Raw genomic sequence first — 7,860 nt, 5'->3', positions numbered from 1 at the left:
ATTTTTGATACATAATCATCAGTAATGTGGATATAATGACTAAGTGGGTGAAGGCAAATAATAGAACAGTTACAACAGTCTGGTAAGTTCAGTAAAGGACATCACTTAAAGGTAATGCAGCCTTTAAAACCGGGAAAATACAACACTTATGCTAGATAACAATGTTACAGTATCCAAAATCTAAGACAATATATAGTCTCATATCACAATATCAATATAATATCAATATATTGCCCAGCTCTAACATAAATACACACTAAGCATGACCAAAGTACACAAATTCCCAGAGACAGAAAGAGAAAATGGATGTGGGTCCCTTTAACCAAGCATGGATATAAAATTTGTCGACAACAAACTGTCCATTTCCATGGACATAAACTGACATAACATTAATAGCACAATGGAACTGACAATAATGGAAATATGAAGACTATCAGGCATGCACAGCGTGTAGAATACATAGCGAGTGCTGTGGAGGTTTAATAAAACATATTACAATACAGATACAAACGCAGTTCTTTATCTGCGCTGCACTGATTGAGGTCGAATGTGTGGGAACAAGCAAATGGTGAAACAGCGCGGTCCAGACATAGCCTGTGAATGGTTTAGGTGTCATTTATTTGTAAATACAAATCATATGAATTGAAAAAAGGAGGGGAATAATACAATTTGTATAAGGTGTTTGAAAACAACCCTGAAGGAGGTTCAGAGAATGTCTTGTGTAAATTTACATGTAAAAAGAGAAGAAAACTGAATAGAGGTCACCAAATCTGCCGCAGCACACAACATTGCCTGTAAACAAGAAGACTGGCACCTACATTAGCTTCTCACTAAATAACAAGTGAGAAAATAAAATAGATGGAGAGTGAGCTGTGTAGCCGGTAGCATCTAGCCAGAGGGTTTATGTTGGAGTTTCCATTTTAAGATTAAAAACTAGACCAAAAGCTGAATTTTGACAGCCACTTTATGATAATAAACACTAATAATCTAAACCTCCGAATGTTTTCATATATTCAGCTCTCTTTTTTCTGAACTTTTCATCTCTTAGTCCCTCGAGCTTGGTTCTGTCTGCTGCCTCAAATTTAATTACCAAAATGTGGCTGCAGTACAAGAATTTGATCCAATTTCAGATTGTTATGCTGCAAATAAAGAGAGATGGTTCAGGCTCAGGGAGAACAGAGTGGTATTTAGCACTGGACTGCTGCATTGTTACAGTACTACGATTAAAAGGTTTTCTACTCTTGCAGTTGCTTTTGCAGGAAATAAAAACTCCAGTAAAAAGTGAATTTGAAATTTGCAAGCCACTTTTCTGTCTGATTATAAAATAATGTAAATGTGTATTTGTAGAACAGAGGTGACAAAGATATCATTTAGTTTTAAAAGGTAATTGTTTCATGTATTGAAGCTTCAGGTCAATTATCCATTCAGATTTTAAAACAATCTAATTTAATTTTCTGATGCTGGAGCCATTTCTGGTTTTGAACAAGCAAGGAAATTGTTACATCTATTGCCATATACGGTATGTGCCTTTATTAGGATGTGCATTTTTTGTTTTTAAAGCATTGCAAAATAAAATTGTGAAATAAAAACAGTGAAAAAAGGTGAAGGCGAATTATATAATAAACTACATATGATTGGATTATTGAATAGAAATCACACTGAGGCAGCTTTCTCTGCATTTTTGTTGTTATATTATTTAAAAAGGTCAACAAAATATAAACAATAAAACAAAAAACAAACCCCAGTGTGAATTAGAGCACCAATAATAAAGTCAATCGAAAGAAAACTAGTAATCAGGAAGCTGAAGCTGCAGGTTGGCTGCTTGTTTTTGTCATATAGGTTATGATTTTTGACTGTTACATGCATTTGTAACATGCAATTTCAGGACACTGGGGAGGTGAGATGGGCATTATTCACTACTTTTTTATATTTTATAGACTTAACGATTAATCAAGAATATTTTCTGCAAATTAATTTATAATGATGATTGAAGCCCAAATTTGAATTTAAAATATTTGGGGGGAGAACCCAAAAATCTATGAATTCCTGCACTCAGTCAAAATGTTACTTAAAAAATGCTCTGCGACAAATATATGAGCTGTCCTATCCAGACATACACATCTGTAGTAGACGATTCACCCTGAGTGTTGAACATTAGAGAAATATTAAGATAGTTCTAGGATAAGGAAATGTAAGCTTGTAGATAATGGCAGTGGATATCCTAAGACAGCCAGAGACATACCTAATGAATATATATATTTTTTTTTTTTTTAAATCACAGTGTAGGTGACAGGGAGTCACATTTGAAGAGCATTTTAAATAGAGGGAGCACACGGCTTGGTGAGCATGATGACTTCTTTTTAATTAACATTGGATTGGGAGCCAGCGGAGTGGAATTCATTAGACATTGATTGTTGCTTTAGCTCAGTGTTGGGATTGGATTTGATGCCATAGCCGCAGACATTGAGGTTTAAATCACACTGAAGAAGCAGCAAGGGGAGGAACATTTATTTTTTAATTTATTTAAGCAGGTAGGCCGTTGAGAACAGGTTTTCATTTGCAACGGCGACCTGGCTAAGAAATGTGTGCAAGACAACATAGCCTACAGTTTCACATTCAATACAGTAGAGGACTACAGAATACAATATGCTACATAAAGTGCAGACTTCGATACAATATTATTGCGATTTTAAAATATTGCAATATTCTGCGATATATTTCAATTATATTATTTATTCCCACTTTGGCTAGGTCTGCATTTTTAACCACATAAAACAACTTTATTCCATTATGCTCCCACCCGTTTTTTGTCAGATTCCAAAAAGTTCTGAAAATGTTTCTCAAAGGTAGCAATACTTTGGAAGACATATTCGTATTTTTTAACTTTTAAAATCTTGTGTTGTCCATGTGCTTAGGGGACACAGCTAACATTTAGTTAAGTTATGTCAAGTGAGAACGCGGGACGTTTTGTTTTACTTAACGCTACGTGAAATAGTGGGGCAGATAAGGGGGAAAATCGTTCACAAGTGGATACAAGCCCCAAATTTGGTGTGGTTATCCCTCTGGGGCCAATAATTTGAAAAATAACGTTAGCCACTTAATTTTTCAAAATGGCCGCCATTTTCCAAGATGGCTGCCATTTCCATCATTGGAAAACACATATCTGCCCACATCATTTTACTATTGGGACATATTTCAAGGTTTTTACCTTTTGAATCCTTTTTTTTTACTATAAGGATGTTACATACATATCTATTTTGTGTTTTGAGAATCTATAGTGGTATGTAGAGTAAATAATGTGAAAAAAATCCACGAAACGTGACATAATTCCAAGAAAAAATTATATTAAAGCATGTCAAAGTAACAGGAGGTTTTATGTTATTTACTTTTCTGGAGGCACATAATATTATTGTATTTGTGTTCATTTTATTTAAGTGGGTTATTGTAATGTATGTATGCCAACATTGGTAGTCTTGGCACTTACAGCTGCTGTACAGTTAAGACCAAAGTTATAGCATTTACATCTTCCACGGCATTGCTTTGCATCCACATTTGGTCAGTTGCGACAGCTTTCTACAATTGGTGATAGCTCTGTCCAGAAGATCTGCCATGATCAATTTCTTGGTCCATCCCCACTCAGAAGGACTCAGTATTCTGGCTGGAGTACAGTTGCTTGACTCCAGATGCAGCTGCCTGGTGGCGAATGCTTACACGCTGCCGCAATGTTGCTTGAGTAGGAGGAATGGCTTCATATGGCCTTTACTTTACTTACTTACTTACCAACCTGGCTTCATCTACTCCTCCTACTTCGCTGGATCTGTTGTACATCATGACCACAAACTTTCAAAATCTTCAGGTCCACGTCATCCATTCTTGGAGGGTAGTGCTGAGCTGGCTGAGATTCAGAAGCTTTGTCCAATATATTATGTTTGCCAAGCAGTCTCTTTTCCCTTTGTCACCAAAGGCTGAAACTACATCACAGGCAGTGAATGCATGAAAGAAAAGAATACCACTGCTCTTCTCCTTCCGTACATGGATAGAGGTCATGATCCATCCAAGATTCATTCCTTGGCCAAAAGCAACTCAGACTGTTCTTTTGTACTTCACAGAGTATGCCTCTACAGTGGGGCTCGAAAGTTTGGGCACCCCAGGTAAATATTTGTATAAATGTGCATAAAGAAGCCAAGAAAAGATGGACAAATCTCCAAAAGGTATCAAATTACAGATTAGACATTTGTATAATATGTCACAAAAAGTTAGATTTTATTTCATCATTTACACTTTCAAAATAACAGAAAACAACAATGGCGTCTGCAAAAGTTTGAGCACCCTGCAGAGTTTATAGCACCATACTTTTTAAAGCTGAGACCTGACAGCGTCATGGATTGTTCTCAATCATCGTCTGGAAAGACCAGGTGATGTCAATCTTAAGGTTTTAAATGCCCAGACTCATCTGACCCCCCCCAACAATCAACACCATGGCTTCTTCTAAGTAGTTGTCTAGAAAACTGAAACTGAAAATAGTTGATGCGCTTAAAGCAGGTGAAGGCTAGAAGAAGATAGCAAAGCGTTTTCAGATGCCAATATCCTCTGTTTGGAATGTAATTAAGAAATGGCCGTCATCAGGAACAGTGGAAGTTGAAACAAGATCTGGAAGACCAAGAAAAATATCAGACAGAACCACTCGCAGGATTGTGAGAAAAGCAATTCCAAACCCACGTTGGACTATGTGATCCATCCAGAAAGACCTGCAGACACTGGAGTTGGTACACCATTCCACTATAAAGAGATACTCGCACAAATATGGTCTTCATGGAAGAGTCATCAGAAGAAAATGTCTTCTACGTCCTCACCACAAAAATCAGTGTTGGAAGAAGGAAAATTAACATATAGACAAGCTCAATGCATAGTGGGACCAAGGTCTGTGGACCGATAAGGTTAAAGTCAAACCTTTTGGCCGAAATGAGCAAAGGTACGTTTGGAGAAGAAAGGGCTCAGAATTTAATGAAAAGAACCTCTGTCCAGTTGTTAAGCATGGTGGGGGGGGGGGGTGTATTGCAGCACATTGTGGTCGTTTGCCATCTGTGAAAAAGCTGCAGTTAAAGAGAGGATGGCTTCTACAAATGGATAATGATCCGAAACACACCTCAAAATCCACGGTGGATTACATCAAGAGGAGTTAACTGCAGGTTCTGCCATGGCCTTCACAATCTGCTGACCTCAACATAATGTAAATCTATGGATAGACCTTAAATTAGCAGTGCGTGACAAAACAGTCAGAAAGAGACTTTGGCTGCTACAAGAAGCGTTTCAAGCTGTGATACTTGCCAAAGGGGGGGCGTGGAGCTTCCCACCATCACTCAAGGCAGCAGGGAATGGCTGATTTTCATGTCTAAAGAGCTCCTTCAGACACACTCTCTGCTCTGGCATGAGATGAACAGTTGGAGAAGAGCTGGCAATCCTCCTTCAGCACCTTTTCTTCAAAGAATTGACAGAGGCACGTTCCGAGGAAGAAGTTCATGCAGTTTTTCTTGATTTGCTCATAAAGTTTGGGTTGTTCTTCTTCAAGTCCTCTCCAAATAATATGAGGACTTCAAAACTAGATATTATGATGTTGAATATGGTCTCATTGTAATTCGACCATCACAAGATAGGGGTAAATATCGCCTCTGTGATTTATCTTGTCGGTTCAAGAGATATGATGGAAAATACATAATTAGGCTATGGCGGAATCCCAAATGGCCGCAACAGCTGTCTAGAGGCCTTCATTTTGTTGTGGTGGTATTATTGTAATCATTGACCATCAAAACATAGGGGTAGACACATCCTTTAAGCAGGAATGTTTTGTTCAGGAGATATCATGCAAATATACATAATTTGGCTATGGCGGAAAATAAAATGGCCGCCGCGGCTCCCATGAAGTTTTTTTGCAATGGCTAACGTACTTTTTTGAAAGAGCACTACCCACTGAGTAATTGTACCAATTTTGGTGCTTGTATCCACAAGTGAACGATTACCCTAAAAAATGGCACTTATCTGCTCCACTAAAAGCTTTTGTCGCAGCTTCTGGAATTTCTACACTGCTGCTTGCGATTATCCTCTTCGTGTCATGTCGCAGAGACAATGCTGATTTAAACCATAAGATGTTTATGTTTTTTTTTGTTATGTGCTGTTTGTGTAGCAGCTCTATTAAAGTGAGAAAGTAAGGGAAGGAAGTTAGTTATGTGTTTCACTAGCAAATAAGCACATTAATGGGTACGTCAAATTGCTAAACCTCCACCTCAACTGTTAGCTAGCTAGGTTAGCTAGTTAGCTTAGTTGCCTAACTGAAATTTACAGTAACGTTAAGATAAAACTTAGGTTTAAGGTAGCCATACAAGATTAGTTTTAATTTCTTGCTATTTTGATATCATTAAGCTAGACATTTTGCATTTCAACAAAAGGTTAGAAGAGTAGAAGCCGATGTCATGTAGCTGAAAAGGATAGACTCACTGTATTCCGGACACTTTCAACGCAGTAAGTAAAAGTCCCATAAAATATAAATGCGTGGAGAGATAAGCCTGATTGGTTTACCCGTCTCTGGGGGGCAGGTCTTCCACTCAAATAAAAGTTTGATTGACACATTTTGGGCAAATCATTTAAAAGAAATCTTAAAAATGTTTTTTTGCGCACACAAGAGAGAGAGCAAACAGCTATAGCGTTAAGTGTACAATACAAACAGGTCAAGGACGCCAGCGGAGATACAAATAAAATAATATAATAAAAAAGAAAACTCAAACTCAATTTACATAAATCATTTGAAAAGTACACATAGTGTGTGTGTTCTAACAGCCTTTTGATTACTGCAACAGGATATAGTAGAAATATAATGTTTAATGTGAATGGACAGCTCCATGAAGTTAGGTCTTTTTCTTTGGAATTTAGACTTATGGATGTAAAATATGGTCAAAAAAAATTGAGAGGTGAGTTTTGTGTTGTAGTTAAATAAACCAAAAAGTACATTTTCCCAGCTCAAGGAGAATTCAGAGTAAATAAGATCAGCTAAGTATCTAGACAGTTCAAATAGTGGTTGGTTGGGTAAAACCTATGAAGCACTTTAAAATAAATCTTTTTGACTTTATTAGTCATACAAAATGTCTGCGGGAGAAGCCAGACCTTGTCCCAACATATATCTTTAACAAAACTGGACCAGTGTGATAACAACGAGGGTGTACTAATGATGTCAGGTTGAAAAAGTTGACAAATTATTTTGTTAATATTCTTACAGTGTGGAGAGAAGCAACTTCTACCAACAGCCCTATAACCTCTAAAAGTTGCAATTACACCTGTGGGGATAGCATCGAAAACAATCAAACACTCCCTAGGAGTAACAGGGATACCATACTGCTGAAGAAATTCCTCATACGAATAAAGTTGACCGTCTTGGTTAAATAATTGACTGACCCAACCCAATGTTTAAAGAAAATTGATCTATTTTTGAATAAAACATTTATTGTTCCACATATAAAATCTGTGGGGACTAAAATTATGTTTAAAGATTAAAGACCAGGCCATTTAAGATTATCATTTAACATTTGTTTATTAAAAGGAGCATTTTTGAGGGGAATTTTGTCAATATTATAGTTACAGATCAAAATAAATTTGAGTTGTAATGTAGATGTAAATAAACTGTTCTTATATAACGCTTTTTTAGTCTCAACAACTACTCAAAGCGCTTTTACATAGCACAGGAACCATTCAACATTCACACGCATTCACACACCGAGGCCGAGGCTGCCGTATAAGGCGCCACCTGCTCATAAGGTAAACAGTCACACACATTTACATTCTGATGGCGCAGCATCGGGGGCAACTCGGGGT

General features: G+C 37.2%; 1 protein-coding gene across 2 annotated transcripts in view; it reads right to left on the bottom strand.

Annotated features, from left to right (window-relative positions):
• fras1 (Fraser extracellular matrix complex subunit 1) overlaps positions 1-7,860 on the bottom strand; it is a 242,061-nt gene that overhangs the window by 158,299 nt on the left and 75,902 nt on the right. The window lies entirely within an intron of this gene.

This window comes from Etheostoma spectabile, chromosome 5, assembly GCF_008692095.1.
Source record: "Etheostoma spectabile isolate EspeVRDwgs_2016 chromosome 5, UIUC_Espe_1.0, whole genome shotgun sequence".
NCBI lineage: Eukaryota > Metazoa > Chordata > Actinopteri > Perciformes > Percidae > Etheostoma > Etheostoma spectabile.
The sequence above is the reverse complement of the archived record's forward strand: the minus strand, read 5'-3'. Positions and strand labels throughout refer to the sequence as shown.